The sequence below is a fragment of the Triturus cristatus genome, chromosome 4_1 (genome assembly GCF_964204655.1).
Source record: "Triturus cristatus chromosome 4_1, aTriCri1.1, whole genome shotgun sequence".
Classification (NCBI taxonomy): Eukaryota; Metazoa; Chordata; class Amphibia; order Caudata; family Salamandridae; genus Triturus; species Triturus cristatus.
In genome coordinates this window covers 145958348-145979479 of record NC_140585.1, presented here as the reverse complement: position 1 = coordinate 145979479, position 21132 = coordinate 145958348, and the positions used below count along the sequence as shown (strand labels likewise).

Here is a 21132-nt window from a genome sequence, read left to right as displayed (position 1 = left end):
TCAGCACCTCTTCTCAGGTACCCCTGAAGGAGGGCAGTCCCTTTTCTCATGGCACCAGCGGGAGGTCAGCGCCTCTACTCAGGGCACCAGCAGGAGGTAAGCGCCTCTTCTCAGGGCACCAGCGGGGGTCAGCTCCTCCTCTCAGGGCACCAGAGGGAGGGCAGTGCCTCTCCTCAGGGCACCAGCGGGGTGTCAGCGCCTCTACTCAGGGCACCAGCGGGGGGTCAGTGCCTCTTCTCAGGGCACCAGCGGGGGTCTGCTCCTCTTCTCAGGGACCCCTGTAGGAGGGCAGCAGACCTTCTGGGGGATGCCTGCAGCTCGTCCAAGGCCTCGTCCAAGCTCTCAAGTAAGCCCAGATCTGAGCATGAGCGCTTCACCCAGACCAGGGTGTTGCTTTGGATGCTGGCTCCCCTCGCCCTCAGTTTAGAGTGTTAGAAACTACAAGTAGCAGAATACACTGCAATAGCCTGAAAGGAATTTGGTACTCATGCTGGACCTAGGCAATATAAGATCTCTGACGAGGATGGTGGGGAGTGCACGTGCAGGCCAGTGGAACTTTCACTTTCACAATGTGCCTGTAAGCCCTAAAACATTAGACCGAAACAAAGATAAATAAAACGCTTCAACGTCATAAAAAATAATTCCTCATTCAGAGCGCGATCCATCATTTCATTTATGTCTCTTGAAAAAACAACAGGCTTCAACGCATATGATTGATCATGTAGTCATTTGATTTTGATGTAAATAACAAGGCTTCGTGCACGTTTCTTTTTTCAATTAAGTACACAGAAGGTTAAAACGAAAAGGCAGACATCCTTCGCAAAAAGTGTCCCACTTAAAAATTGCCCGTGATTGATCGTAAAAGTTATGAGACCGCATTAGTAAATCAGATGATGTCATGAGTGGAAAGCGCCACATTCTAGATGAAATTCTAAATAAAGGTAGAGTTGTCATGCTTTAAAAAATGCGATGGAATCCTCCCCGTCGGGGAATTGAACCCCGGTCTCCCGCGTGACAGGCGGGGATACTGACCACTATACTAACGAGGAACAGCTGCACCTGGTCTCGCTGAGCCGCTCCTCATGTGGCTGAAAACCCGCCTGTCCATCCTCATATGCTATGAATTTGTGCCATTTATCAACTCCTTCACACCAACACAGGGGCCCACAGGCTCAATAAACACACACACACTCCCTCACACAATACACACACAAACACACTCCTGCCTCACAAGATCCTTCTCACCTCCTAGCAGACACTCTCAGCAGCGCTCTCAGCAGCATCACCTGATGCCAGAGTCACAGCAACCAGCTCCCACGGCTGCTTCTGACGGCCCCGGCCTGGATCTTCAGCCCAGGGGCCCCTGGCTCTCTCTGATGCTGGAGGATTGCAGCGGGGGCTGCACACAGGGAGTGGGGAGGGAGACGCTCCCTCCCACCCGCCCACCCGCCCGCCTGCGCCAAAGGAGAAAGCTGGCTTGTAAAGGAGAAGAGAGGAGGCAGGAAAAGCCCAGGTGTGCGAGTGTCTGAGAAAGAGGCGCTTTGAATTGTGAAGCAGAGGAAAAAAGTGAAGACTTTGCAAAATTCCTTCGAGCCGGATTTGAACCAGCGACCTAAGGATATCAGCTTCCCCACTACAGTCCTCCGCTCTACCAACTGAGCTATCGAAGGCTCGGTGATGTAGGGATGACAAGGCGCTATATGGCATGAGGTGTGAGCAGCGTGCCCAGCCGCCTAGGCAGCACTCTGTCACTAAACAGCAGCTCAAGGCCTTCATAAAGCGCCAAACCCTACAATGGAGACTTTCCTTCCCTGCACAAAGCCAGCAAAGGAAAACAAACAGGCCACCTGCCTTTCTCAATGCTTCTTTCAAATGCTAAGACATCACTTTGCGCACCTTAGAGCAACCTGTCCAGACACACTTACAAACTACCTTAGAAACGCCTCTCAAGGGCGACTATGACTGGCGCCCCAGACCAACCACCTCCCTTCTCTCCAGCCCCTAGCTAGAAGAATAGGAGACCTCACCCGGAGGATACAGACTCCAGAGTGACGGGCTAGAGACGCCCTTTGGGAGACATGACGGCACCAGGGCCGGACTGGCCATACGGGTAAAGAGAGAGCCCCCGCTGGACAGAGAGACTGAGGGACTCCGCCCATCCTGCGTAAATCCGGGCTTGGTGAGCAGTATCCCGCCCGCCCGTGTTGCTCTCCCCCTCCAATGCTGCTCTTCCCCATCTCCCTATCTGGCTTCACGTTAATACTATAAGTCCCCACCTCCTCTTTGCTTCCTTCCACCCAACCAGCAGATATCCATCAAACTAGGTGGGTCGCAGAATACTGGCATTCTGACAATTGGCTCGAGCCTGTCAACAATTTGGCAAGCTGCCATCTCCGAAGCTATAGTGTAGCAAGCTCCAGAAGCGAATCTCTCCCTTTCAATGTTGTCTTGAAACTGGATTCTTCATAGAGCTGGAGACCCCTAGAAACAGGCCTCCTGGATTTGCCAGTGCTTCTTCCAAGCGGTAACCCATCCTTTGTGAAGAACAAGCTTTGATGACCAGCATCCAGTTTTCTATCAGTGTTTTGTCTGTGTGCCTGAAAGGTGACGTTGTTATTAGCAGGTGGCAGGTCAAGTAAAGAAGAAATGTATGTAATAAAAGATTTGCGATGTAGAACCTTAAAAAATGTGTTTAGATAGGATGAAAAAAAACTAGAAGTATACCGTGGGGAGAAAAAAAGAGTCCCTTCCCTGACCGGGAATCGAACCCGGGCCGCGGCGGTGAGAGCGCCGAATCCTAACCACTAGACCACCAGGGAGCACTGGGTGCTCTGGAGCAGCACCTGCTCCAAGACATACCACCAGGGTGAGGCCGCCTGTGCTGCTGTCACAGGGTTTTGTGCATCAACTAAAGTAAGCAGGAAAACACACACACATCAACCTAACACTGGCAAGCTTGTCTTTACTACACTTTGGAAAACATCATGGGACACACAAAAAAAACACTGCTTTCAGGCACACCCCCAACAAAGCAATCTACTGAACGTTAAATAGACTCAGATCTCGGGACAGTTTCCATCCCTGGAAGACGCATGGGACCTTCATAACACACAACTAACTGGAGAGCAAAAACAGCAAGAACCAATTAACCATCCAGAAAAATACCAGTCACTGTTCTAGGTCAGCTCCTCTTCTCAGGGCACCAGCGGGAGGTCAGCGCCTCTTCTCAGGGCACCAGCGGGAGGTCAGCGCCTCTTCTCAGGGCACCAGCTGGAGGTCAGCACCTCTTCTCAGGGCACTAGCGGGGGGTCAGCGCCTCTTCTCAGGGGCCCTTGCAGGAGGGCAGCGCCTCTTCTCAGGGCACCAGCTGGAGGTCAGCGCCTCTTCTCAGGGCACTAGCGGGGGGGTCAGCGCCTCTTCTCAGGGGCCTTTGCAGGAGGGCAGCGCCTCTTCTCAGGGCACCAGCTGGAGGTCAGTGCCTCTTCTCAGGGCACTAGCGGGGGGTCAGCGCCTCTTCTCAGGGGCCCTTGCAGGAGGGCAGCGCCTCTTCTCAGGGCACCAGCTGGAGGTCAGCGCCTCTTCTCAGGGCACCAGCGGGAGGTCAGCGCCTCTTCTCAGGGCACCAGCTGGAGGTCAGCGCCTCTTCTCAGGGCACTAGCGGGGATCAGCACCTCTTCTCAGGTACCCCTGAAGGAGGGCAGTCCCTTTTCTCATGGCACCAGCGGGAGGTCAGCGCCTCTACTCAGGGCACCAGCAGGAGGTAAGCGCCTCTTCTCAGGGCACCAGCGGGGGTCAGCTCCTCCTCTCAGAGCACCAGAGGGAGGGCAGTGCCTCTCCTCAGAGCACCAGCGGGGGGGGGGTCAGTGCCTCTTCTCAGGGCCCCAGCGGGGTGTCAGCACCTCTACTCAGGGCACCAGCGGGGGGTCAGTGCCTCTTCTCAGGACACCAGCAGGAGGTCAGCGCCTCTTCTCAGGGCACCAGCGGGAGGTCAGCACCTCTTCTCAGGGCACCAGCGGGAGGTCAGCACCTCTTCTCAGGGCACCAGCTGGAGGTCAGCACCTCTTCTCAGGGCACTAGCGGGGGGGTCAGCGCCTCTTCTCAGGGGCCCTTGCAGGAGGGCAGCGCCTCTTCTCAGGGCACCAGCTGGAGGTCAGCGCCTCTTCTCAGGGGCCTTTGCAGGAGGGCAGCGCCTCTTCTCAGGGCACCAGCTGGAGGTCAGCGCCTCTTCTCAGGGCACCAGCTGGAGGTCAGCGCCTCTTCTCAGGGCACTAGCGGGGGGGGTCAGCGACTCTTCTCAGGGGCCCTTGCAGGAGGGCAGCGCCTATTCTCATGGCACCAGCTGAAGGTCAGCGCCTCTTCTCAGGGGCCCTTGCAGGAGGGCAGCGCCTCTTCTCAGGGCACCAGCTGGAGGTCAGCGCCACTTCTCAGGGCACTAGCGGGGAATCAGCACCTCTTCTCAGGTACCCCTGAAGGAGGGCAGTCCCTTTTCTCATGGCACCAGCGGGAGGTCAGCGCCTCTACTCAGGGCACCAGCAGGAGGTAAGCGCCTCTTCTCAGGGCACCAGCGGGGGTCAGCTCCTCCTCTCAGGGCACCAGAGGGAGGGCAGTGCCTCTCCTCAGGGCACCAGCGGGGTGTCAGTGCCTCTTCTCAGGGCACCAGCGGGGGTCAGCTCCTCCTCTCAGGGCACCAGAGGGAGGGTAGTGCCTCTCCTCAGGGCACCAGCGGGGTGTCAGCGCCTCTACTCAGGGCACCAGCGGGGGGTCAGTGCCTCTTCTCAGGGCACCAGCGGGGGTCTGCTCCTCTTCTCAGGGACCCCTGTAGGAGGGCAGCAGACCTTCTGGGGGATGCCTGCAGCTCGTCCAAGGCCTCGTCAAAGCTCTCAAGTAAGCCCAGATCTGAGCATGAGCGCTTCACCCAGACCAGGGTGTTGCTTTGGATGCTGGCTCCCCTCGCCCTCAGTTTAGAGTGTTAGAAACTACAAGTAGCAGAATACACTGCAATAGCCTGAAAGGAATTTGGTACTCATGCTGGACCTAGGCAATATAAGATCTCTGACGAGGATGGTGGGGAGTGCACGTGCAGGCCAGGGGAACTTTCACTTTCACAATGTGCCTGTAGGCCCTAAAACATTAGACCGAAACAAAGATAAATAAAACGCTTCAACGTCATAAAAAATAATTCCTCATTCAGAGCGCGATCCATCATTTCATTTATGTCTCTTGAAAAAACAACAGGCTTCAACGCATATGATTAATCATGTAGTCCTTTGATTTTGATGTAAATAACAAGGCTTCGTGCACGTTTCTTTTTTCAATTAAGTACACAGAAGCTTAAAACGAAAAGGCAGACATCCTTCGCAAAAAGTGTCTCACTTAAAAATTGCCCGTGATTGATCGTAAAAGTTATGAGACCGCATTAGTAAATCAGATGATGTCATGAGTGGAAAGCGCCACATTCTAGATGAAATTCTAAATAAAGGTAGAGTTGTCATGCTTTAAAAAATGCGATGGAATCCTCCCCGTCGGGGAATTGAACCCCGGTCTCCCGCGTGACAGGCGGGGATACTGACCACTATACTAACGAGGAACAGCTGCACCTGGTCTCGCTGAGCCGCTCCTTATGTGGCTGAAAACCCTCCTGTCCATCCTCATCTGCTACGAATTTGTGCCATTTATCAACTCCTTCACACCAACACAGGGGCCCACAGGCTCAATAAACACACACACACTCCCTCACACAATACACACACAAACACACTCCTGCCTCACAAGATCCTTCTCACCTCCTAGCAGACACTCTCAGCAGCGCTCTCAGCAGCATCACCTGATGCCAGAGTCACAGCAACCAGCTCCCACGGCTGCTTCTGACGGCCCCGGCCTGGATCTTCAGCCCAGGGGCCCCTGGCTCTCTCTGATGCTGGAGGATTGCAGCGGGGGCTGCACACAGGGAGTGGGGAGGGAGACGCTCCCTCCCACCCGCCCACCCGCCCGCCTGCGCCAAAGGAGAAAGCTGGCTTGTAAAGGAGAAGAGAGGAGGCAGGAAAAGCCCAGGTGTGCGAGTGTCTGAGAAAGAGGCGCTTTGAATTGTGAAGCAGAGGAAAAAAGTGAAGACTTTGCAAAATTCCTTCGAGCCGGATTTGAACCAGCGACCTAAGGATATCAGCTTCCCCACTACAGTCCTCCGCTCTACCAACTGAGCTATCGAAGGCTCGGTGATGTAGGGATGACAAGGCGCTATATGGCATGAGGTGTGAGCAGCGTGCCCAGCCGCCTAGGCAGCACTCTGTCTCTAAACAGCAGCTCAAGGCCTTCATAAAGCGCCAAACCCTACAATGGAGACTTTCCTTCCCTGCACAAAGCCAGCAAAGGAAAACAAACAGGCCACCTGCCTTTCTCAATGCTTCTTTCAAATGCTAAGACATCACTTTGCGCACCTTAGAGCAACCTGTCCAGACACACTTACAAACTACCTTAGAAAAGCCTCTCAAGGGCGACTATGACTGGCGCCCCAGACCAACCACCTCCCTTCTCTCCAGCCCCTAGCTAGAAGAATAGGAGACCTCACCCGGAGGATACAGACTCCAGAGTGACGGGCTAGAGACGCCCTTTGGGAGACATGACGGCACCAGGGCCGGACTGGCCATACGGGTAAAGAGAGAGCCCCCGCTGGACAGAGAGACTGAGGGACTCCGCCCATCCTGCGTAAATCCGGGCTTGGTGAGCAGTATCCCGCCCGCCCGTGTTGCTCTCCCCCTCCAATGCTGCTCTTCCCCATCTCCCTATCTGGCTTCACGTTAATACTATAAGTCCCCACCTCCTCTTTGCTTCCTTCCACCCAACCAGCAGATATCCATCAAACTAGGTGGGTCGCAGAATACTGGCATTCTGACAATTGGCTCGAGCCTGTCAACAATTTGGCAAGCTGCCATCTCCGAAGCTATAGTGTAGCAAGCTCCAGAAGCGAATCTCTCCCTTTCAATGTTGTCTTGAAACTGGATTCTTCATAGAGCTGGAGACCCCTAGAAACAGGCCTCCTGGATTTGCCAGTGCTTCTTCCAAGCGGTAACCCATCCTTTGTGAAGAACAAGCTTTGATGACCAGCATTCAGTTTTCTATCAGTGTTTTGTCTGTGTGCCTGAAAGGTGACGTTGTTATTAGCAGGTGGCAGGTCAAGTAAAGAAGAAATGTATGTAATAAAAGATTTGCGATGTAAAACCTTAAAAATTGTGTTTAGATAGGATGAAAAAAAACTAGAAGTATACCGTGGGGAGAAAAAAAGAGTCCCTTCCCTGACCGGGTATCGAACCCGGGCCACGGCGGTGAGAGCGCCGAATCCTAACCACTAGACCACCAGGGAGCACTGGGTGCTCTGGAGCAGCACCTGCTCCAAGACATACCACCAGGGTGAGGCCGCCTGTGCTGCTGTCACAGGGTTTTGTGCATCAACTAAAGTAAGCAGGAAAACACACACACATCAACCTAACACTGGCAAGCTAGTCTTTACTACACTTTGGAAAACATCATGGGACACACAAAAAAAACACTGCTTTCAGGCACACCCCCAACAAAGCAATCTACTGAACGTTAAATAGACTCAGATCTCGGGACAGTTTCCATCCCTGGAAGACGCATGGGACCTTCATAACACACAACTAACTGGAGAGCAAAAACAGCAAGAACCAATTAACCATCCAGAAAAATACCAGTCACTGTTCTAGGTCAGCTCCTCTTCTCAGGGCACCAGCGGGAGGTCAGCGCCTCTTCTCAGGGCACCAGCGGGAGGTCAGCGCCTCTTCTCAGGGCACCAGCTGGAGGTCAGCACCTCTTCTCAGGGCACTAGCGGGGGGTCAGCGCCTCTTCTCAGGGGCCCTTGCAGGAGGGCAGCGCCTCTTCTCAGGGCACCAGCTGGAGGTCAGCGCCTCTTCTCAGGGCACTAGCGGGGGGGTCAGCGCCTCTTCTCAGGGGCCTTTGCAGGAGGGCAGCGCCTCTTCTCAGGGCACCAGCTGGAGGTCAGTGCCTCTTCTCAGGGCACTAGCGGGGGGTCAGCGCCTCTTCTCAGGGGCCCTTGCAGGAGGGCAGCGCCTCTTCTCAGGGCACCAGCTGGAGGTCAGCGCCTCTTCTCAGGGCACCAGCGGGAGGTCAGCGCCTCTTCTCAGGGCACCAGCTGGAGGTCAGCGCCTCTTCTCAGGGCACTAGCGGGGATCAGCACCTCTTCTCAGGTACCCCTGAAGGAGGGCAGTCCCTTTTCTCATGGCACCAGCGGGAGGTCAGCGCCTCTACTCAGGGCACCAGCAGGAGATAAGCGCCTCTTCTCAGGGCACCAGCGGGGGTCAGCTCCTCCTCTCAGAGCACCAGAGGGAGGGCAGTGCCTCTCCTCAGAGCACCAGCGGGGGGGGGGGGGTCAGTGCCTCTTCTCAGGGCCCCAGCGGGGTGTCAGCACCTCTACTCAGGGCACCAGCGGGGGGTCAGTGCCTCTTCTCAGGGCACCAGCAGGAGGTCAGCGCCTCTTCTTAGGGCACCAGCGGGAGGTCAGCACCTCTTCTCAGGGCACCAGCGGGAGGTCAGCACCTCTTCTCAGGGCACCAGCTGGAGGTCAGCGCCTCTTCTCAGGGCACTAGCGGGGGGGTCAGCACCTCTTCTCAGGGGCCCTTGCAGGAGGGCAGCGCCTCTTCTCAGGGCATCAGCTGGAGGTCAGCGCCTCTTCTCAGGGGCCCTTGCAGGAGGGCAGCGCCTCTTCTCAGGGCACCAGCTGGAGGTCAGCGCCTCTTCTCAGGGCACCAGCTGGAGGTCAGCGCCTCTTCTCAGGGCACTAGCGGGGGGGGTCAGCGCCTCTTCTCAGGGGCCCTTGCAGGAGGGCAGCGCCTATTCTCATGGCACCAGCTGGAGGTCAGCGCCTCTTCTCAGGGGCCCTTGCAGGAGGGCAGCGCCTCTTCTCAGGGCACCAGCTGGAGGTCAGCGCCACTTCTCAGGGCACTAGCGGGGAATCAGCACCTCTTCTCAGGTACCCCTGAAGGAGGGCAGTCCCTTTTCTCATGGCACCAGCGGGAGGTCAGCGCCTCTACTCAGGGCACCAGCAGGAGGTAAGCGCCTCTTCTCAGGGCACCAGCGGGGGTCAGCTCCTCCTCTCAGGGCACCAGAGGGAGGGCAGTGCCTCTCCTCAGGGCACCAGCGGGGTGTCAGCGCCTCTACTCAGGGCACCAGCGGGGGGTCAGTGCCTCTTCTCAGGGCACCAGCGGGGGTCTGCTCCTCTTCTCAGGGACCCCTGTAGGAGGGCAGCAGACCTTCTGGGGGATGCCTGCAGCTCGTCCAAGGCCTCGTCCAAGCTCTCAAGTAAGCCCAGATCTGAGCATGAGCGCTTCACCCAGACCAGGGTGTTGCTTTGGATGCTGGCTCCCCTCGCCCTCAGTTTAGAGTGTTAGAAACTACAAGTAGCAGAATACACTGCAATAGCCTGAAAGGAATTTGGTACTCATGCTGGACCTAGGCAATATAAGATCTCTGACGAGGATGGTGGGGAGTGCACGTGCAGGCCAGTGGAACTTTCACTTTCACAATGTGCCTGTAAGCCCTAAAACATTAGACCGAAACAAAGATAAATAAAACGCTTCAACGTCATAAAAAATAATTCCTCATTCAGAGCGCGATCCATCATTTCATTTATGTCTCTTGAAAAAACAACAGGCTTCAACGCATATGATTGATCATGTAGTCATTTGATTTTGATGTAAATAACAAGGCTTCGTGCACGTTTCTTTTTTCAATTAAGTACACAGAAGGTTAAAACGAAAAGGCAGACATCCTTCGCAAAAAGTGTCCCACTTAAAAATTGCCCGTGATTGATCGTAAAAGTTATGAGACCGCATTAGTAAATCAGATGATGTCATGAGTGGAAAGCGCCACATTCTAGATGAAATTCTAAATAAAGGTAGAGTTGTCATGCTTTAAAAAATGCGATGGAATCCTCCCCGTCGGGGAATTGAACCCCGGTCTCCCGCGTGACAGGCGGGGATACTGACCACTATACTAACGAGGAACAGCTGCACCTGGTCTCGCTGAGCCGCTCCTCATGTGGCTGAAAACCCGCCTGTCCATCCTCATATGCTATGAATTTGTGCCATTTATCAACTCCTTCACACCAACACAGGGGCCCACAGGCTCAATAAACACACACACACTCCCTCACACAATACACACACAAACACACTCCTGCCTCACAAGATCCTTCTCACCTCCTAGCAGACACTCTCAGCAGCGCTCTCAGCAGCATCACCTGATGCCAGAGTCACAGCAACCAGCTCCCACGGCTGCTTCTGACGGCCCCGGCCTGGATCTTCAGCCCAGGGGCCCCTGGCTCTCTCTGATGCTGGAGGATTGCAGCGGGGGCTGCACACAGGGAGTGGGGAGGGAGACGCTCCCTCCCACCCGCCCACCAGCCCGCCTGCGCCAAAGGAGAAAGCTGGCTTGTAAAGGAGAAGAGAGGAGGCAGGAAAAGCCCAGGTGTGCGAGTGTCTGAGAAAGAGGCGCTTTGAATTGTGAAGCAGAGGAAAAAAGTGAAGACTTTGCAAAATTCCTTCGAGCCGGATTTGAACCAGCGACCTAAGGATATCAGCTTCCCCACTACAGTCCTCCGCTCTACCAACTGAGCTATCGAAGGCTCGGTGATGTAGGGATGACAAGGCGCTATATGGCATGAGGTGTGAGCAGCGTGCCCAGCCGCCTAGGCAGCACTCTGTCACTAAACAGCAGCTCAAGGCCTTCATAAAGCGCCAAACCCTACAATGGAGACTTTCCTTCCCTGCACAAAGCCAGCAAAGGAAAACAAACAGGCCACCTGCCTTTCTCAATGCTTCTTTCAAATGCTAAGACATCACTTTGCGCACCTTAGAGCAACCTGTCCAGACACACTTACAAACTACCTTAGAAACGCCTCTCAAGGGCGACTATGACTGGCGCCCCAGACCAACCACCTCCCTTCTCTCCAGCCCCTAGCTAGAAGAATAGGAGACCTCACCCGGAGGATACAGACTCCAGAGTGACGGGCTAGAGACGCCCTTTGGGAGACATGACGGCACCAGGGCCGGACTGGCCATACGGGTAAAGAGAGAGCCCCCGCTGGACAGAGAGACTGAGGGACTCCGCCCATCCTGCGTAAATCCGGGCTTGGTGAGCAGTATCCCGCCCGCCCGTGTTGCTCTCCCCCTCCAATGCTGCTCTTCCCCATCTCCCTATCTGGCTTCACGTTAATACTATAAGTCCCCACCTCCTCTTTGCTTCCTTCCACCCAACCAGCAGATATCCATCAAACTAGGTGGGTCGCAGAATACTGGCATTCTGACAATTGGCTCGAGCCTGTCAACAATTTGGCAAGCTGCCATCTCCGAAGCTATAGTGTAGCAAGCTCCAGAAGCGAATCTCTCCCTTTCAATGTTGTCTTGAAACTGGATTCTTCATAGAGCTGGAGACCCCTAGAAACAGGCCTCCTGGATTTGCCAGTGCTTCTTCCAAGCGGTAACCCATCCTTTGTGAAGAACAAGCTTTGATGACCAGCATCCAGTTTTCTATCAGTGTTTTGTCTGTGTGCCTGAAAGGTGACGTTGTTATTAGCAGGTGGCAGGTCAAGTAAAGAAGAAATGTATGTAATAAAAGATTTGCGATGTAGAACCTTAAAAAATGTGTTTAGATAGGATGAAAAAAAACTAGAAGTATACCGTGGGGAGAAAAAAAGAGTCCCTTCCCTGACCGGGAATCGAACCCGGGCCGCGGCGGTGAGAGCGCCGAATCCTAACCACTAGACCACCAGGGAGCACTGGGTGCTCTGGAGCAGCACCTGCTCCAAGACATACCACCAGGGTGAGGCCGCCTGTGCTGCTGTCACAGGGTTTTGTGCATCAACTAAAGTAAGCAGGAAAACACACACACATCAACCTAACACTGGCAAGCTTGTCTTTACTACACTTTGGAAAACATCATGGGACACACAAAAAAAACACTGCTTTCAGGCACACCCCCAACAAAGCAATCTACTGAACGTTAAATAGACTCAGATCTCGGGACAGTTTCCATCCCTGGAAGACGCATGGGACCTTCATAACACACAACTAACTGGAGAGCAAAAACAGCAAGAACCAATTAACCATCCAGAAAAATACCAGTCACTGTTCTAGGTCAGCTCCTCTTCTCAGGGCACCAGCGGGAGGTCAGCGCCTCTTCTCAGGGCACCAGCGGGAGGTCAGCGCCTCTTCTCAGGGCACCAGCTGGAGGTCAGCACCTCTTCTCAGGGCACTAGCGGGGGGTCAGCGCCTCTTCTCAGGGGCCCTTGCAGGAGGGCAGCGCCTCTTCTCAGGGCACCAGCTGGAGGTCAGCGCCTCTTCTCAGGGCACTAGCGGGGGGGTCAGCGCCTCTTCTCAGGGGCCTTTGCAGGAGGGCAGCGCCTCTTCTCAGGGCACCAGCTGGAGGTCAGTGCCTCTTCTCAGGGCACTAGCGGGGGGTCAGCGCCTCTTCTCAGGGGCCCTTGCAGGAGGGCAGCGCCTCTTCTCAGGGCACCAGCTGGAGGTCAGCGCCTCTTCTCAGGGCACCAGCGGGAGGTCAGCGCCTCTTCTCAGGGCACCAGCTGGAGGTCAGCGCCTCTTCTCAGGGCACTAGCGGGGATCAGCACCTCTTCTCAGGTACCCCTGAAGGAGGGCAGTCCCTTTTCTCATGGCACCAGCGGGAGGTCAGCGCCTCTACTCAGGGCACCAGCAGGAGGTAAGCGCCTCTTCTCAGGGCACCAGCGGGGGTCAGCTCCTCCTCTCAGAGCACCAGAGGGAGGGCAGTGCCTCTCCTCAGAGCACCAGCGGGGGGGGGGTCAGTGCCTCTTCTCAGGGCCCCAGCGGGGTGTCAGCACCTCTACTCAGGGCACCAGCGGGGGGTCAGTGCCTCTTCTCAGGACACCAGCAGGAGGTCAGCGCCTCTTCTCAGGGCACCAGCGGGAGGTCAGCACCTCTTCTCAGGGCACCAGCGGGAGGTCAGCACCTCTTCTCAGGGCACCAGCTGGAGGTCAGCACCTCTTCTCAGGGCACTAGCGGGGGGGTCAGCGCCTCTTCTCAGGGGCCCTTGCAGGAGGGCAGCGCCTCTTCTCAGGGCACCAGCTGGAGGTCAGCGCCTCTTCTCAGGGGCCTTTGCAGGAGGGCAGCGCCTCTTCTCAGGGCACCAGCTGGAGGTCAGCGCCTCTTCTCAGGGCACCAGCTGGAGGTCAGCGCCTCTTCTCAGGGCACTAGCGGGGGGGGTCAGCGACTCTTCTCAGGGGCCCTTGCAGGAGGGCAGCGCCTATTCTCATGGCACCAGCTGGAGGTCAGCGCCTCTTCTCAGGGGCCCTTGCAGGAGGGCAGCGCCTCTTCTCAGGGCACCAGCTGGAGGTCAGCGCCACTTCTCAGGGCACTAGCGGGGAATCAGCACCTCTTCTCAGGTACCCCTGAAGGAGGGCAGTCCCTTTTCTCATGGCACCAGCGGGAGGTCAGCGCCTCTACTCAGGGCACCAGCAGGAGGTAAGCGCCTCTTCTCAGGGCACCAGCGGGGGTCAGCTCCTCCTCTCAGGGCACCAGAGGGAGGGCAGTGCCTCTCCTCAGGGCACCAGCGGGGTGTCAGTGCCTCTTCTCAGGGCACCAGCGGGGGTCAGCTCCTCCTCTCAGGGCACCAGAGGGAGGGTAGTGCCTCTCCTCAGGGCACCAGCGGGGTGTCAGCGCCTCTACTCAGGGCACCAGCGGGGGGTCAGTGCCTCTTCTCAGGGCACCAGCGGGGGTCTGCTCCTCTTCTCAGGGACCCCTGTAGGAGGGCAGCAGACCTTCTGGGGGATGCCTGCAGCTCGTCCAAGGCCTCGTCAAAGCTCTCAAGTAAGCCCAGATCTGAGCATGAGCGCTTCACCCAGACCAGGGTGTTGCTTTGGATGCTGGCTCCCCTCGCCCTCAGTTTAGAGTGTTAGAAACTACAAGTAGCAGAATACACTGCAATAGCCTGAAAGGAATTTGGTACTCATGCTGGACCTAGGCAATATAAGATCTCTGACGAGGATGGTGGGGAGTGCACGTGCAGGCCAGTGGAACTTTCACTTTCACAATGTGCCTGTAGGCCCTAAAACATTAGACCGAAACAAAGATAAATAAAACGCTTCAACGTCATAAAAAATAATTCCTCATTCAGAGCGCGATCCATCATTTCATTTATGTCTCTTGAAAAAACAACAGGCTTCAACGCATATGATTGATCATGTAGTCCTTTGATTTTGATGTAAATAACAAGGCTTCGTGCACGTTTCTTTTTTCAATTAAGTACACAGAAGCTTAAAACGAAAAGGCAGACATCCTTCGCAAAAAGTGTCTCACTTAAAAATTGCCCGTGATTGATCGTAAAAGTTATGAGACCGCATTAGTAAATCAGATGATGTCATGAGTGGAAAGCGCCACATTCTAGATGAAATTCTAAATAAAGGTAGAGTTGTCATGCTTTAAAAAATGCGATGGAATCCTCCCCGTCGGGGAATTGAACCCCGGTCTCCCGCGTGACAGGCGGGGATACTGACCACTATACTAACGAGGAACAGCTGCACCTGGTCTCGCTGAGCCGCTCCTTATGTGGCTGAAAACCCTCCTGTCCATCCTCATATGCTACGAATTTGTGCCATTTATCAACTCCTTCACACCAACACAGGGGCCCACAGGCTCAATAAACACACACACACTCCCTCACACAATACACACACAAACACACTCCTGCCTCACAAGATCCTTCTCACCTCCTAGCAGACACTCTCAGCAGCGCTCTCAGCAGCATCACCTGATGCCAGAGTCACAGCAACCAGCTCCCACGGCTGCTTCTGACGGCCCCGGCCTGGATCTTCAGCCCAGGGGCCCCTGGCTCTCTCTGATGCTGGAGGATTGCAGCGGGGGCTGCACACAGGGAGTGGGGAGGGAGACGCTCCCTCCCACCCGCCCACCCGCCCGCCTGCGCCAAAGGAGAAAGCTGGCTTGTAAAGGAGAAGAGAGGAGGCAGGAAAAGCCCAGGTGTGCGAGTGTCTGAGAAAGAGGCGCTTTGAATTGTGAAGCAGAGGAAAAAAGTGAAGACTTTGCAAAATTCCTTCGAGCCGGATTTGAACCAGCGACCTAAGGATATCAGCTTCCCCACTACAGTCCTCCGCTCTACCAACTGAGCTATCGAAGGCTCGGTGATGTAGAGATGACAAGGCGCTATATGGCATGAGGTGTGAGCAGCATGCCCAGCCGCCTAGGCAGCACTCTGTCTCTAAACAGCAGCTCAAGGCCTTCATAAAGCGCCAAACCCTACAATGGAGACTTTCCTTCCCTGCACAAAGCCAGCAAAGGAAAACAAACAGGCCACCTGCCTTTCTCAATGCTTCTTTCAAATGCTAAGACATCACTTTGCGCACCTTAGAGCAACCTGTCCAGACACACTTACAAACTACCTTAGAAACGCCTCTCAAGGGCGACTATGACTGGCGCCCCAGACCAACCACCTCCCTTCTCTCCAGCCCCTAGCTAGAAGAATAGGAGACCTCACCCGGAGGATACAGACTCCAGAGTGACGGGCTAGAGACGCCCTTTGGGAGACATGACGGCACCAGGGCCGGACTGGCCATACGGGTAAAGAGAGAGCCCCCGCTGGACAGAGAGACTGAGGGACTCCGCCCATCCTGCGTAAATCCGGGCTTGGTGAGCAGTATCCCGCCCGCCCGTGTTGCTCTCCCCCTCCAATGCTGCTCTTCCCCATCTCCCTATCTGGCTTCACGTTAATACTATAAGCCCCCACCTCCTCTTTGCTTCCTTCCACCCAACCAGCAGATATCCATCAAACTAGGTGGGTCGCAGAATACTGGCATTCTGACAATTGGCTCGAGCCTGTCAACAATTTGGCAAGCTGCCATCTCCGAAGCTATAGTGTAGCAAGCTCCAGAAGCGAATCTCTCCCTTTCAATGTTGTCTTGAAACTGGATTCTTCATAGAGCTGGAGACCCCTAGAAACAGGCCTCCTGGATTTGCCAGTGCTTCTTCCAAGCGGTAACCCATCCTTTGTGAAGAACAAGCTTTGATGACCAGCATTCAGTTTTCTATCAGTGTTTTGTCTGTGTGCCTGAAAGGTGACGTTGTTATTAGCAGGTGGCAGGTCAAGTAAAGAAGAAATGTATGTAATAAAAGATTTGCGATGTAAAACCTTAAAAAATGTGTTTAGATAGGATGAAAAAAAACTAGAAGTATACCGTGGGGAGAAAAAAAGAGTCCCTTCCCTGACCGGGAATCGAACCCGGGCCGCGGCGGTGAGAGCGCCGAATCCTAACCACTAGACCACCAGGGAGCACTGGGTGCTCTGGAGCAGCACCTGCTCCAAGACATACCACCAGGGTGAGGCCGCCTGTGCTGCTGTCACAGGGTTTTGTGCATCAACTAAAGTAAGCAGGAAAACACACACACATCAACCTAACACTGGCAAGCTAGTCTTTACTACACTTTGGAAAACATCATGGGACACACAAAAAAAACACTGCTTTCAGGCACACCCCCAACAAAGCAATCTACTGAACGTTAAATAGACTCAGATCTCGGGACAGTTTCCATCCCTGGAAGACGCATGGGACCTTCATAACACACAACTAACTGGAGAGCAAAAACAGCAAGAACCAATTAACCATCCAGAAAAATACCAGTCACTGTTCTAGGTCAGCTCCTCTTCTCAGGGCACCAGCGGGAGGTCAGCGCCTCTTCTCAGGGCACCAGCGGGGGGTCAGTGCCTCTTCTCAGGGCACCAGCGGGAGGTCAGCGCCTCTTCTCAGGGCACCAGCTGGAGGTCAGCGCCTCTTCTCAGCGCACTAGCGGGGATCAGCACCTCTTCTCAGGTACCCCTGAAGGAGGGCAGTCCCTTTTCTCATGGCACCAGCGGGAGGTCAGCGCCTCTACTCAGGGCACCAGCAGGAGATAAGCGCCTCTTCTCAGGGCACCAGCGGGGGTCAGCTCCTCCTCTCAGAGCACCAGAGGGAGGGCAGTGCCTCTCCTCAGAGCACCAGCGGGGGGGGGGGGTCAGTGCCTCTTCTCAGGGCCCCAGCGGGGTGTCAGCACCTCTACTCAGGGCACCAGCGGGGGGTCAGTGCCTCTTCTCAGGGCACCAGCAGGAGGTCAGCGCCTCTTCTTAGGGCACCAGCGGGAGGTCAGCACCTCTTCTCAGGGCACCAGCGGGAGGTCAGCACCTCTTCTCAGGGCACCAGCTGGAGGTCAGCGCCTCTTCTCAGGGCACTAGCGGGGGGGTCAGCACCTCTTCTCAGGGGCCCTTGCAGGAGGGCAGCGCCTCTTCTCAGGGCATCAGCTGGAGGTCAGCGCCTCTTCTCAGGGGCCCTTGCAGGAGGGCAGCGCCTCTTCTCAGGGCACCAGCTGGAGGTCAGCGCCTCTTCTCAGGGCACCAGCTGGAGGTCAGCGCCTCTTCTCAGGGCACTAGCGGGGGGGGTCAGCGCCTCTTCTCAGGGGCCCTTGCAGGAGGGCAGCGCCTATTCTCATGGCACCAGCTGGAGGTCAGCGCCTCTTCTCAGGGGCCCTTGCAGGAGGGCAGCGCCTCTTCTCAGGGCACCAGCTGGAGGTCAGCGCCACTTCTCAGGGCACTAGCGGGGAATCAGCACCTCTTCTCAGGTACCCCTGAAGGAGGGCAGTCCCTTTTCTCATGGCACCAGCGGGAGGTCAGCGCCTCTACTCAGGGCACCAGCAGGAGGTAAGCGCCTCTTCTCAGGGCACCAGCGGGGGTCAGCTCCTCCTCTCAGGGCACCAGAGGGAGGGCAGTGCCTCTCCTCAGGGCACCAGCGGGGTGTCAGCGCCTCTACTCAGGGCACCAGCGGGGGGTCAGTGCCTCTTCTCAGGGCACCAGCGGGGGTCTGCTCCTCTTCTCAGGGACCCCTGTAGGAGGGCAGCAGACCTTCTGGGGGATGCCTGCAGCTCGTCCAAGGCCTCGTCAAAGCTCTCAAGTAAGCCCAGATCTGAGCATGAGCGCTTCACCCAGACCAGGGTGTTGCTTTGGATGCTGGCTCCCCTCGCCCTCAGTTTAGAGTGTTAGAAACTACAAGTAGCAGAATACACTGCAATAGCCTGAAAGGAATTTGGTACTCATGCTGGACCTAGGCAATATAAGATCTCTGACGAGGATGGTGGGGAGTGCACGTGCAGGCCAGTGGAACTTTCACTTTCACAATGTGCCTGTAAGCCCTAAAACATTAGACCGAAACAAAGATAAATAAAACGCTTCAACGTCATAAAAAATAATTCCTCATTCAGAGCGCGATCCATCATTTCATTTATGTCTCTTGAAAAAACAACAGGCTTCAACGCATATGATTGATCATGTAGTCATTTGATTTTGATGTAAATAACAAGGCTTCGTGCACGTTTCTTTTTTCAATTAAGTACACAGAAGGTTAAAACGAAAAGGCAGACATCCTTCGCAAAAAGTGTCCCACTTAAAAATTGCCCGTGATTGATCGTAAAAGTTATGAGACCGCATTAGTAAATCAGATGATGTCATGAGTGGAAAGCGCCACATTCTAGATGAAATTCTAAATAAAGGTAGAGTTGTCATGCTTTAAAAAATGCGATGGAATCCTCCCCGTCGGGGAATTGAACCCCGGTCTCCCGCGTGACAGGCGGGGATACTGACCACTATACTAACGAGGAACAGCTGCACCTGGTCTCGCTGAGCCGCTCCTTATGTGGCTGAAAACCCGCCTGTCCATCCTCATATGCTATGAATTTGTGCCATTTATCAACTCCTTCACACCAACACAGGGGCCCACAGGCTCAATAAACACACACACACTCCCTCACACAATACACACACAAACACACTCCTGCCTCACAAGATCCTTCTCACCTCCTAGCAGACACTCTCAGCAGCGCTCTCAGCAGCATCACCTGATGCCAGAGTCACAGCAACCAGCTCCCACGGCTGCTTCTGACGGCCCCGGCCTGGATCTTCAGCCCAGGGGCCCCTGGCTCTCTCTGATGCTGGAGGATTGCAGCGGGGGCTGCACACAGGGAGTGGGGAGGGAGACGCTCCCTCCCACCCGCCCACCCGCCCGCCTGCGCCAAAGGAGAAAGCTGGCTTGTAAAGGAGAAGAGAGGAGGCAGGAAAAGCCCAGGTGTGCGAGTGTCTGAGAAAGAGGCGCTTTGAATTGTGAAGCAGAGGAAAAAAGTGAAGACTTTGCAAAATTCCTTCGAGCCGGATTTGAACCAGCGACCTAAGGATATCAGCTTCCCCACTACAGTCCTCCGCTCTACCAACTGAGCTATCGAAGGCTCGGTGATGTAGGGATGACAAGGCGCTATATGGCATGAGGTGTGAGCAGCGTGCCCAGCCGCCTAGGCAGCACTCTGTCTCTAAACAGCAGCTCAAGGCCTTCATAAAGCGCCAAACCCTACAATGGAGACTTTCCTTCCCTGCACAAAGCCAGCAAAGGAAAACAAACAGGCCACCTGCCTTTCTCAATGCTTCTTTCAAATGCTAAGACATCACTTTGCGCACCTTAGAGCAACCTGTCCAGACACACTTACAAACTACCTTAGAAACGCCTCTCAAGGGCGACTATGACTGGCGCCCCAGACCAACCACCTCCCTTCTCTCCAGCCCCTAGCTAGAAGAATAGGAGACCTCACCCGGAGGATACAGACTCCAGAGTGACGGGCTAGAGACGCCCTTTGGGAGACATGACGGCACCAGGGCCGGACTGGCCATACGGGTAAAGAGAGAGCCCCCGCTGGACAGAGAGACTGAGGGACTCCGCCCATCCTGCGTAAATCCGGGCTTGGTGAGCAGTATCCCGCCCGCCCGTGTTGCTCTCCCCCTCCAATGCTGCTCTTCCCCATCTCCCTATCTGGCTTCACGTTAATACTATAAGCCCCCACCTCCTCTTTGCTTCCTTCCACCCAACCAGCAGATATCCATCAAACTAGGTGGGTCGCAGAATACTGGCATTCTGACAATTGGCTCGAGCCTGTCAACAATTTGGCAAGCTGCCATCTCCGAAGCTATAGTGTAGCAAGCTCCAGAAGCGAATCTCTCCCTTTCAATGTTGTCTTGAAACTGGATTCTTCATAGAGCTGGAGACCCCTAGAAACAGGCCTCCTGGATTTGCCAGTGCTTCTTCCAAGCGGTAACCCATCCTTTGTGAAGAACAAGCTTTGATGACCAGCATTCAATTTTCTATCAGTGTTTTGTCTGTGTGCCTGAAAGGTGACGTTGTTATTAGCAGGTGGCAGGTCAAGTAAAGAAGAAATGTATGTAATAAAAGATTTGCGATGTAAAACCTTAAAAAATGTGTTTAGATAGGATGAAAAAAAACTAGAAGTATACCGTGGGGAGAAAAAAAGAGTCCCTTCCCTGACCGGGAATCGAACCCGGGCCGCGGCGGTGAGAGCGCCGAATCCTAACCACTAGACCACCAGGGAGCACTGGGTGCTCTGGAGCAGCACCTGCTCCAAAACATACCACCAGGGTGAGGCCGCCTGTGCTGCTGTCACAGGGTTTTGTGCATCAACTAAAGTAAGCAGGAAAACACACACACATCAACCTAACACTGGCAAGCTAGTCTTTACTACACTTTGGAAAACATCATGGGACACACAAAAAAAACACTGCTTTCAGGCACACCCCCAACAAAGCAATCTACTGAACGTTAAATAGACTCAGATCTCGGGACAGTTTCCATCCCTGGAAGACGCATGGGACCTTCATAACACACAACTAACTGGAGAGCAAAAACAGCAAGAACCAATTAACCATCCAGAAAAATACCAGTCACTGTTCTAGGTCAGCTCCTCTTCTCAGGGCACCAGCGGGAGGTCAGCGCCTCTTCTCAGGGCACCAGCGGGAGGTCAGCGCCTCTTCTCAGGGCACCAGCTGGAGGTCAGCACCTCTTCTCAGGGCACTAGCGGGGGGTCAGCGCCTCTTCTCAGGGGCCCTTGCAGGAGGGCAGCGCCTCTTCTCAGGGCACCAGCTGGAGGTCAGCGCCTCTTCTCAGGGCACCAGCGGGAGGTCAGCGCCTCTTCTCAGGGCACCAGCTGGAGGTCAGCGCCTCTTCTCAGGGCACTAGCGGGGGGGTCAGCGCCTCTTCTCAGG

At 55.0% G+C, this 21132-nt stretch overlaps 10 non-coding genes across 10 annotated transcripts; all 10 read right to left on the bottom strand.

The window, feature by feature from the left end:
- Positions 1-977: 977 nt before the first annotated feature.
- Positions 978-1049, bottom strand: TRNAD-GUC (transfer RNA aspartic acid (anticodon GUC)). The gene has a single exon. It is a non-coding gene; the product is annotated as a tRNA-Asp (tRNA).
- Positions 1050-2747: 1698 nt separating this feature from the next.
- On the bottom strand, positions 2748-2819 carry TRNAE-CUC (transfer RNA glutamic acid (anticodon CUC)). The gene has a single exon. It is a non-coding gene; the product is annotated as a tRNA-Glu (tRNA).
- A 2696-nt stretch (positions 2820-5515) lies between these two features.
- On the bottom strand, positions 5516-5587 carry TRNAD-GUC (transfer RNA aspartic acid (anticodon GUC)). Its single transcript has one exon. It is a non-coding gene; the product is annotated as a tRNA-Asp (tRNA).
- A 1698-nt stretch (positions 5588-7285) lies between these two features.
- On the bottom strand, positions 7286-7357 carry TRNAE-CUC (transfer RNA glutamic acid (anticodon CUC)). Its single transcript has one exon. It is a non-coding gene; the product is annotated as a tRNA-Glu (tRNA).
- A 2604-nt stretch (positions 7358-9961) lies between these two features.
- On the bottom strand, positions 9962-10033 carry TRNAD-GUC (transfer RNA aspartic acid (anticodon GUC)). The gene has a single exon. It is a non-coding gene; the product is annotated as a tRNA-Asp (tRNA).
- Positions 10034-11731: 1698 nt separating this feature from the next.
- Positions 11732-11803, bottom strand: TRNAE-CUC (transfer RNA glutamic acid (anticodon CUC)). Its single transcript has one exon. It is a non-coding gene; the product is annotated as a tRNA-Glu (tRNA).
- A 2696-nt stretch (positions 11804-14499) lies between these two features.
- On the bottom strand, positions 14500-14571 carry TRNAD-GUC (transfer RNA aspartic acid (anticodon GUC)). Its single transcript has one exon. It is a non-coding gene; the product is annotated as a tRNA-Asp (tRNA).
- A 1698-nt stretch (positions 14572-16269) lies between these two features.
- On the bottom strand, positions 16270-16341 carry TRNAE-CUC (transfer RNA glutamic acid (anticodon CUC)). The gene has a single exon. It is a non-coding gene; the product is annotated as a tRNA-Glu (tRNA).
- Positions 16342-18620: 2279 nt separating this feature from the next.
- On the bottom strand, positions 18621-18692 carry TRNAD-GUC (transfer RNA aspartic acid (anticodon GUC)). Its single transcript has one exon. It is a non-coding gene; the product is annotated as a tRNA-Asp (tRNA).
- Positions 18693-20390: 1698 nt separating this feature from the next.
- On the bottom strand, positions 20391-20462 carry TRNAE-CUC (transfer RNA glutamic acid (anticodon CUC)). The gene has a single exon. It is a non-coding gene; the product is annotated as a tRNA-Glu (tRNA).
- Positions 20463-21132: the final 670 nt, after the last annotated feature.